Consider the following 10,370-nt stretch of genomic DNA (forward strand, 5'->3'; position numbering starts at 1 on the left):
CATCTGCCGGAACAGATGGTATTTATTTGCTTCCCCACTGAGCAAATTAGGCACAAGGCCGTTTTTAATGTGAGGTAAAAACCAGCTCCCCTTAAAGTAGGCAAAAAGGGGGCACTCTGGTTACCAAAAATAATAATTGTCCCAGTATAGAGGGCTTCCCCTCCATTGACTGGTACAAACCATCTTAAGTGCAGCATCTGCCGGAACAGATGGTATTTATTTGCTCCCCCACTGAGCAAATTAGGCACAAGGCCGTTTTTAATGTGAGGTAAAAACCAGCTCCCCTAAAAGTAGGCAAAAAGGGGGCACTCTGGTTACCAAAAATAATAATTGTCCCAGTATAGAGGGTTTCCCCTCCATTGACTGGTACAAATTATCTTAAGTGCAGTATCTGCCGGAACAGATGGTATTTATTTGCTCCCCCACCGAGCAAATTAGGCACAAGGCCAATTTTTAATGTGAGGAGTGAAGGGAGGGGGAAGGGAAAAAGGGGACCAGCTCCCGAGAGGTGGGAAATGGGAGCTGGTTAAAGGTCAGGCATGTGGGGTTGCCCCCACATCTGGTTTTTGCTAGTCATAGCTAGTCATAGCTTGCAGTATCTGCCGGACAGATACTACACTTTGATCTTGTCCCGAAGGCCAAGTATGTAACTAAATCGCTAAGCAGGACATTGATTCGCAAAATAAAATAAATCTTAATTTTATTTCTGACTGCTACAGTGCTACAGTTACACACGTTTTTCGTTTTTTTTTCCACTTAAGCCCCGGGCAATGCCGGGCAGCACTGCTAGAATACAATACTTAATCTCATATCATTCAACCTTCAGATTTCAGATTTTATAGTAGGGGTCGAATCTCTTCTCGTTTCAGATACGGATTTGCCAAAGTCTGAAAGGAATAGCGATTGATAGCCGTTACTATAGCAACCGGAGATTTGCGTCCCTTCTTTACTGCATAGAGAAGAAGAATACAACATTAGTAAAAAAGCAAATAAGTTTTATTTTATCGTGCACAATAAGATTCTTTATTTGGAATTCTGTAAAGTTTGATTTATTTATTATGGAAAGCAATTTTTCAATCAATAATCTAATTTCAACTTTTAAAGAGGAAAATATCACACACGCATGCACGCATATACACGCACATCATTCTTGGTTTAATTGGTAGAAAAAGTCCAACATAGTGTTCAATTATTTATTAATGAGAGTATTATTTATTTAGTTATAATATTATAGATGTTCAGATGAAGATGATACCTTAGGTAACTGGGGGTGCACACACATAGAATACTACTTTTTCGTCTGTGTCAACTCCCTCGGCTTGAAACCTAAGGCACTACATTGATCTAAACTTCTGTAATATATATATATATATATATATATATATATATATATATATATATATATATATATATATATATATATATATATATGTATATATATATATATATAAACTCTACTTTGGACCCAGAAAACCACTCCCTCCCTGATTTTTCTTTGTAGGCAGAAACCACACTAGATGATCTGAAAATAACGCCTTCTCAAGTACATGATATCATAAAAAACCTAGACACCTCACAAACATGTGAATCTGATCTCATCCCGGCGGTACTATTAAAAAATGCAAGAATCCAGGTTGTCCTCGATGGTCGTACGTCTCAACAATATGATATAAATGCAGGTGTACCTCAGCGATCGATCCTTGGACCTTTATTATTCCTGATATTAATAAATGACCCCTCTGATAAAATAGTCTCTGAGATGGGCATATTTGCTGACGACACTACACTTTATAACAGGCACAAGGGGAAAACGAATGAACACATATCCAAGGTTATGGTGGAGACCCTAGAGAAAGACCTCCAGTCTGTAGAGGAATGGGGGCAAAAACAGATGGTAACATTCAATGCTGCCAAGACTAAGTTCGTTTCCTTTAATAATTACAAGAAATCTTCTCAACCACTAATAGCTATAGACTAATAATACATTACCTGAAGTACTTCTTTTAAACTCTCCGGCTTAACGTACACAGGGAACATGAGTTGGAACAGGTACATCTAGAACGTTGCCAAGGCTGCTGCAAAAAAGGTGAGCTCTTTCTACTGTGCTAGAAAGTTACTTACGCTTGAAAATATTCTGCACCTCTACAAGACCACCATTCGCCCATGTATGGAGTATTGTTGCCACATTTGGGCTGGTGCATCTGCTACTTGTCTCTCACTCCTGTACAGGGTTCAAAAGAGAGTCGCCAACCTGATAGATCATGAACTGTCATCTAAGCTTCAACCTCTGTCCCATCGACGAAATGTTGTATACCTCTACCTGTTTTACAAGTATTTTAATTACAATTCCTTATACCCCCTCGATGTAAATACTCGACAAATCTAACAAGCGGTAAAATCCCACCCCTGCACAGTAGATATTCCTTTCTACTCTAATAGTTTTTTCCCCAAAACTGCTAGACTTTGGAAATACCGAGACTGCTTCTCCATCTGCACTGACATGCAGAAGTTCAAGTGTAATGTGAACATACGTCTTGCTGCTTAACTCCCTACATAGTATCCCTGCAACTTATGTCCTTGACAGTAGCCCCTACATAAAAGTGGCACTGTGCCTTGTTTGGGATGAAATACAAATCTTTGCATTGGCTGGCTTTCTAAACGTATTTTATATATGTGGTTCAATTTAATTACCAATTAACAAACGTTTTAAACACAGGAAACTAATCAACTATATATATATATAAATGGTTTTACTATAGGCTTTAAAAATAAAGGTACAAGATTCAACGTGAAATTTATTTATCTTCAAAGTGCACTTATATAAAGTAAGTAAGGTATAAAAAATTTAATTTAAATTGAATCAAAAAATTACCTTGGATTTATTTTATGTAATGTACATTCTGTTGCACCTTTTAAAAAAACCATTGAAAATTTTATATCTATATCATTAATTGCTAGATGAAAGATAATGTTTTTAAATTGTGGGGATCGTTTTTCTATTTTAATTCAACGTAAAATCAACACCCACTTTATGGCAACATGTTGACAACTATCAACAGACAACGTTTGGGGGTTGTTTTTCTCTATGCTACATGACGGTATCATACACCCCCACACACACACAGAACACGACTGATTTATACACGATACATCAGAGTTTGTGTTCCTTCTGATGGGTATTTGTTGCTTTTATGTTTGTATACTTGTAAACCAGTTCTCGCAGTCTCGGCAATCACCAGAACTACACAGCCAGAACGAGAATCGTTGTGTGATAAATTGTATAAAGCACTTAGTTGGACTATTTTTCATTTTATTTATTGGAATTGACAAAAGAAAAAGTACATACAATGACATGGACAGATAGAGAAGCAGACAGAACAGATAAAGAAGAAAAGCAATCAAGCATATATTACTAACTAGCTGGATCTACTCGGTATTGCTCGTTTCTCTTTTTATTTTAACTTTTGTTTCACCTTTCTAAAACTATGTCTATGTCATTCGTTTTGCTAGGCCGAAATAATGGTACGCTACGTGACTGTATCACATATACACAGAACATAACCGATTTATATACGAGGCGTTAGAGTTTGTGTTTCTTCTTGTGAATCTCTGCTTTTATTTTTTTGTATACTTGTAAACCAGTTCTCACACCCTCGGCAATCGTCAAGGACATGAACAGAATGAGAACAGCTGACGATTAATATCCTTGCGCGGCATGTGGTAAATTGTATTAAGCACTTAGACTATTTTTCATTCTATTTATTGTTTTCCATCGGACACTCTTATTTTCGGTATCACAATGCATCTGCCTGGCAGTCTTTCAATTTCCGATATGCAAAGGGAGGGGGGGAACTAATCGTTTGTTTGTTTCTTTACCGATGTTTCTTACCGATTTTCATCATTTTTTAGATATGATTTTGTAAATTAGATGCAATTATTACGGGATCATTTGATAATTAAATTATTAATTAAGCCAAATACATATAAAGCTATAATTTATTTGAGTCTGCATCGTTTTTATGTGTGTGTGCATGTGTGTGCGCGTGTATTTGTAAACCAGTGCACGCTACTTCGGTGATCGCCAATACACTACCAAAAACAACAAGAAGAAGAAGAAGAAGAAGAAGAAGAAGAAGAAGAAGAAGAAAGAAAAACACAACACACAAACCTTGATGTCGGCGGTTGTCGAGAAACAGGGTTATGGTCTTACATTTTATTCGTATGTACTTGTTTTATATTACTTATGATTAAATCTCGTTGTGTTCAAAATGAATATTCTTGGTTAAAGCACAATTGCGACATAATACTTGACTTTTTCATTTTAAACTTAAATTCAAGTCATTATCACCGCACAAACAGTAAAGCCAAGCATATAAAATCAACAGTAGCTTTTTTGACATGACAGAGACGCGTTCGAAATGAATATTTCTGTTTGGAGAACAATTGAATCATGATACTTGATTTTTGCATATTAAACTTTGATTCAAGCCAATATATATAAAAGGTAATTTTATGAAATCAACAGTAGGTTCTCTACAGTGCAATGTAGACAACAATGTATTATAGACTGTCACTACGGAGAGGCATGTAAAGGTTTCCTTCGGTGCAGTGCGATGGGTCCCCAACTAGAGCCGGCAATCAATCGATTTGATTAAAAAATGGGCGATCATTTTAACAATTTCGATGGCACTAAAAATATGGGAGTGTAAAACAGTCATTATCATCGTTCAATCCCGGGCAACGTTGAGTCGCCCGGCTAGTAAAGAAATAAATAAAATATATTTAAAACAAGTAAGATTGAAGGTGTTAATCTGAAAACAATACGTTAATACATAAAAAAATACGTAAACATGCTAAGATTGTTTCTGATGAAAGTTTTTTGTCAGAACGTAGTAATAGATATGTGCTTCGTTCACAATAATAACCTTTCAGCTCATTAATCTTTTGGGGTATTCTACAAGAAATTATAGCCCGGCTTGATTGATGGCCTTCAGAAAATAGTGAACTTCTCTGAAATCCAGAATTCTCACCGATTTGAGGGTTCTTAATACGATGCAGAAACGTATCTGTGATTTGATTGGCTTCCACCCATTTTTTCTTCTCTGCAACCTCTCACAGTTGTGATGTTGTTAGTGTCAGTCTTTTCTTTTATGTTTATCATATTATGTTTGTATTATTGATTCGTTTACATCTCTTATTTTAATAATGGCACCCATTTATGAAAGAGGCGTTCAATATGTAATGCTTCTGACCCATTTCTCATAGCAGTAGAGCAACGAATTATACCACAGTTATTAGTCGTTTTCTAACTAGGAACCATTCAGAGTAACACATTTTTCCATTGTTTAATGCAGCACTAAAGACCATTTTTGTCGAACACCCCAGGTTGACCCTTTGACCACAACATGACTTCAGAAATCAAGGCTGTAATATATATATATATATATATATATATATATATATATATATATATATATGTGTGTGTGTGTGTGTGTGTGTGTGTGTGTGTGTGCGTGCGTGTGTGTGTGTATATATATATATATAGAGAGAGAGAGAGTCATCCACATACAGTACTGTTATATATATATATATATATATATACATACATATGTGTGTGTATGTGTGTGTATTTATGCATACATACATATATATATATATATATATATATATATATATATATATATATAGAGAGAGAGAGAGAGAGAGAGAGAGAGAGAGAGTCATCCACATACAGTACTGTTTCACAGCAGATCAGTGCGGCTAGACAGGCAACTGCCTCAAGCCAGGATATATGTGTGTGTGTATATATAAAATTCCTACTGGTGAGACGTCGGCTTGGGTTAAAGCTGGTTTGATACCTCGTCCCTTGTTCAGTATGAGGTAGGTTCTTTCCACTGTCAGATCTGTGTCGCGGGTTGCTTGACCTGTGTAAGTTAATAGACATTCTTATGTGTGTGTGTGTGTGTGTGTGTGGCGTGTTCGCTCAGTTGGTAGAGTGCTCGCCTATCATGCAAGAGACTCGGGTTTCAAATCCTGAGCGGGGATGAGTCTAACTGATGTGCCCAAATGAGGGCGAAACCCGAGTCTTGGACTTCCGGTTTGTTGACTTTCTTGTTTCTTGTGGGCTGCGACGTTGGTTCGGCTGCGAAAAATAATTATATGAGAGAGAGACACACGTTCACTTTTATAGATATAGTATATCTATAAAAGTGAACGTGTGTGTGTATCTGTGTGTATATTTCCCTATGCAATAACTCTGTCAATTTTAAGTCTACAGACGCGAAATTTGATATAAAGGGTACTGAGATTTGGGAAAATCTTTGTGATCCGTTTTTGGCCAGAAATTTGGCTTTTAAGGGTCAAAGTTCAATGATTTGACCTTTTAAAACTCTACCAAACTCTTCCGACAATTTTGGGTTTAAACACTTGAAATTTTAGAGATAGGTTCTTTGGACATGGATCTAACTTAATAACTTGATTTGAGCTCCAAACGATAAATGTTAAGGGGTCCTAATAGGAGTCAAATTTAAAAAAAATTGACCTCTGCGTTCTCTATCAAATTACTCAAACATTTTCTGGTCTAAACATTTGAAATTTGACATAAAGCGTATTCATAGATATGTAATATTTAATCGGTTTGGGTTGAAAATTTTAGTTACCAATATATAAATGTATGTATGTATGTATGTATGCATGTTTTCATGTTTGCCTAAAACTTTCGACAGAGGCGACGGATTTTACCAAGATCAGTATCGTTTTAAAGTCTGACTTTTTAGACGACAAATACCGAAAAATCGGCTAAAAACATTAATATCTTCACCTTCAACTGGGCACTTATCTACAGGGGGGGGGTCGCTTTTTTCGCCGATATTTTCGAAAGTCATCCTCTCCTTTCGATTGTCTAGACTTAATTAAAGCCTACGTCACTTCCGGTTTGATAGTGGTCGTAACAGCAAAGACGTCAGGTTTTTTTCCCCCCGATCTTTTCCTCTTTTCCTCCTTTGTGGTATGGGTTCGAGCCTGCTTTCCTACTACCAATTTTTTTTTTTTTTTTTTTTTTTGCTCAACACACACTTCCAAACCACCCGGACAACGCCGGGCTGAAATTCTAGTGTTTTGATAAAGTTGATATTTTTCTGGATAGTGCAAAAATGAGTGGGTTTTTTTGGGGGGGGGGATAGAAAATGCAATAACACATAACAGCAAATATGAGTTTATTAACATTCCTGCGAAAATAGTGTGCATTGGATTTTGAATATAGAATTAGCCAAAATAAGATAAATTAATAATCTATACTATTAATGAAATTCTAAATGTTCATTTATTTATGTGTGTGTATACCAATTTATTTATGTGTGTGTATATACCAATTTATTTATGTGTGTGTGTATACCAATTTATTTATGTGTGTGTATATACCAATTTATTTATGTGTGTGTATATATCAATTTATTTATGTGTGTGTATACCAATTTATTTATATGTGTGTATATACCAATTTATTTATGTGTGTGTATACCAATTTATTTATGTGTGTGTGTATACCAATTTATTTATATGTGTGTATATACCAATTTATTTATGTGTGTGTGTATACCAATTTATTCATGTGTGTGTATATACCAATTTATTTATGTGTGTGTATATACCAATTTATTTATGTGTGTGTGTGTGTGCTTATATACCAAGAAACTTTCGAACAAATTGAAAAATTATGGTTCGTAACGAACAACACCGAATCACACAAAAAGCCCGAAATAAGGGGTTTTGGGCCGTTTCGTAAACTTGTCGAAAAAGTTATCAACCCATGTCAACGGAATTTAGCCCTGTCTGTATGCAGTCGCGGTAACATCTTTTGGCATACAGAATGACTTGTGGCGCAATGGATAACGCGTCTGACTACGGTTCAGAAGATTCCTGGTTCGAATCCTGGCAAGTTCATAATAATTTTAACCATCATTTTATCCAACGTTTACTCATTATCCTTACCCTTAGTTAGGGTATTTTTGTTTTTTCAGTGATTTTGTTTTTTTGCATATGGGAATTTCCCATACTCCGAGTTCACAAGGTAAGCTTTGATGGTAAGACGATGTTGAATGTACTCGATGTTTGACTCAGCGTTGTGTGTGCCGCTAGTTATTAATAAATACTCAGAAAGTAATATTGAGCTACATAGTTCAATACAAACAATAAAATCATATTGTAAGAGACAATATTTAATTTACTCTTTCAGTCCAGCAGTTCTTGGCAGGCAATGTTCTTTTTTCTTCTTTTTTTTTTCTGCTCTGTTTCTTTCGGATATTCTCTTTTTACATAACGTTTTTATGATTTCTTTCCGCGGTGAAGGACAGCTTGATATTGAAATTAATATAAGATCCTTTCTCATGCCAGTACAACAATGGTTATATATTACAATAATGATATTCGAAAACGAATCTACATCAGAGAGAGGTCACTCTCATATTCTTGTCAAGGGTCGCCAAATTGACTCTTTTAAAGCCAAATTTCGCGAATTTGGTCTTTTATTTGAAGCAGTTTAGCCTTAAAAAATTATTTGGCATTTTTTTTTTTTCAAAGTGTAACGCATGGACCTAGGAAGCAACAAGCAGAATATTATCGAGACACATTAACGACATCATAATTTTTCTCTGCAAAAGCATACAAATAGAAGGGTAAACCTAACACAGTCAAACACTCCACACAATTCACCCATGAAACAGCAAAACTAATACTATTTCTAGACATATTTATAATAAACTAGCAGTAAGACCCGACGTTGCCCAGGATTGAATAGGGATCAACGAATGTTCCACACTTTTTTGGTGAAATCGTTCAGTTTTTTAAAAATCAAATTGATTGATTTTCTGTTCTAGTCGGGGACCCATCGTAATGCACCGGGAATAAGATTCACATGCCTTCCCGCAGTGATTTAGTCAACAATACATTGTAATCTGCATTGCACTGCAGATATTTATAAAATTATTTTTATTTATAATGGCTTGAGTTTAAGTTTAAAATGCAAAAGTTAAGTAAGTTGAGCTCTAAACAGAAATATTCATTTCGAACGCGCCCCTATCTTATCAAAGAATATACTGTTGATTTTATACGCCGGGCTTTTCATCTTGTGCGGTGGTAAAACTTCTCAAATGAACTTGTGATGTTAGGTTGTATAAGAGTGTTAATTTTTTATCAAAATCGGACTGTTCTTTCTTTAATCGGATTTTTTTTTCAATTATCGATGTTCGATACTTATCAGAGGCATTCTGATAGAAGACCTATCTGAGATCACTCCCATACACATAAGCAACATTAGTATGAAATTTAAAAACAAATCGGCCTAACCGTTTTCAGAGTCCATTGGGAACGAATTCACACACATAGATAAATGCTTTTCATATATAAATAGAGATTTAAATAATAATGTATATCGAAAACACACACACACACACACACACAAACGATTACATACATGTTTATTCATAACAACAAACTAAAAACAGATATGATAAGCGTTTTCTTCTACCGTTCTTTCGGAATTTACAGTCCTCAATGACTTGATGAGGAACTTAAACATATTACTAACCCACTGAAAATATTATAATATTCTCACGTATTTTATATTAAATGCTAAGAAAAAAGCCCGACAAATACTTTCCTAAAAAATTAGGTCCAGAATATCATCCATCGGACACAAAAATAGACAAATGAATGAAGGTTTATTTTTATTTTCGTATCTCCATTTATTTTCCAAAAACAATCACAAACCAGTAAATATGAACTTACTGTTTGACATAACCGGGATGGTGGAAGCCTTTAATATTTCGAGAATAATATCTCCTTTTTAAAAAGAAAAATGTAAAAAGCGTCATTTACGACATAGATATACAAAGATAAAGCAAAAAAAACAACAAGACCTTAATTCGTTTGTCTATTTTTGTTCATACGTCACATCATTCCAACACACGGTCTCCTTCATTGCTATAGCCTTCTCATAATCTTTCCATATTTATTTATCAACAATGCTTCAAGTAAACTACTTTTTCCTTTTATATATATTTTTTGTAGCTTCCTTCAGTCTTGAATACCCACAGTAAGGATGTCTGTGCGTGGATTTTTTGTGGCAAGAGTTAGTGGGAAGTGGAGGTTCAAGACGACTGAAAACATTGCCGAAATAAGTGGAGCGCACATAGAGCGCATGAAATTCCCAAACGGTCACTCATCTGGTACTAGCCAAGCTCAACATACAATATATATATTATACATAGGCATATATATGTTTCATGTTGACTAACAATCATCAGTGTGGCTTATATAACAGTAGTGTCGGTCGAACAATTTGAACCCTAGACTCTAGTAACTCCAATTTAAAA

The 10,370-nt window shown here is 35.2% G+C and overlaps 1 non-coding gene across 1 annotated transcript; it reads left to right on the forward strand.

Moving 5' to 3' along the window:
- The first annotated feature begins 7,868 nt into the window (after positions 1 to 7,868).
- Trnar-acg (transfer RNA arginine (anticodon ACG)) lies at positions 7,869 to 7,941 on the forward strand. Its single transcript has one exon. It is a non-coding gene; the product is annotated as a tRNA-Arg (tRNA).
- The last annotated feature ends 2,429 nt before the right edge of the window (positions 7,942 to 10,370 follow it).

Source organism: Euprymna scolopes, chromosome 12, assembly GCF_053919585.1.
Source record: "Euprymna scolopes isolate OS-2025 chromosome 12, ASM5391958v1, whole genome shotgun sequence".
Taxonomy (NCBI): domain Eukaryota; kingdom Metazoa; phylum Mollusca; class Cephalopoda; order Sepiida; family Sepiolidae; genus Euprymna; species Euprymna scolopes.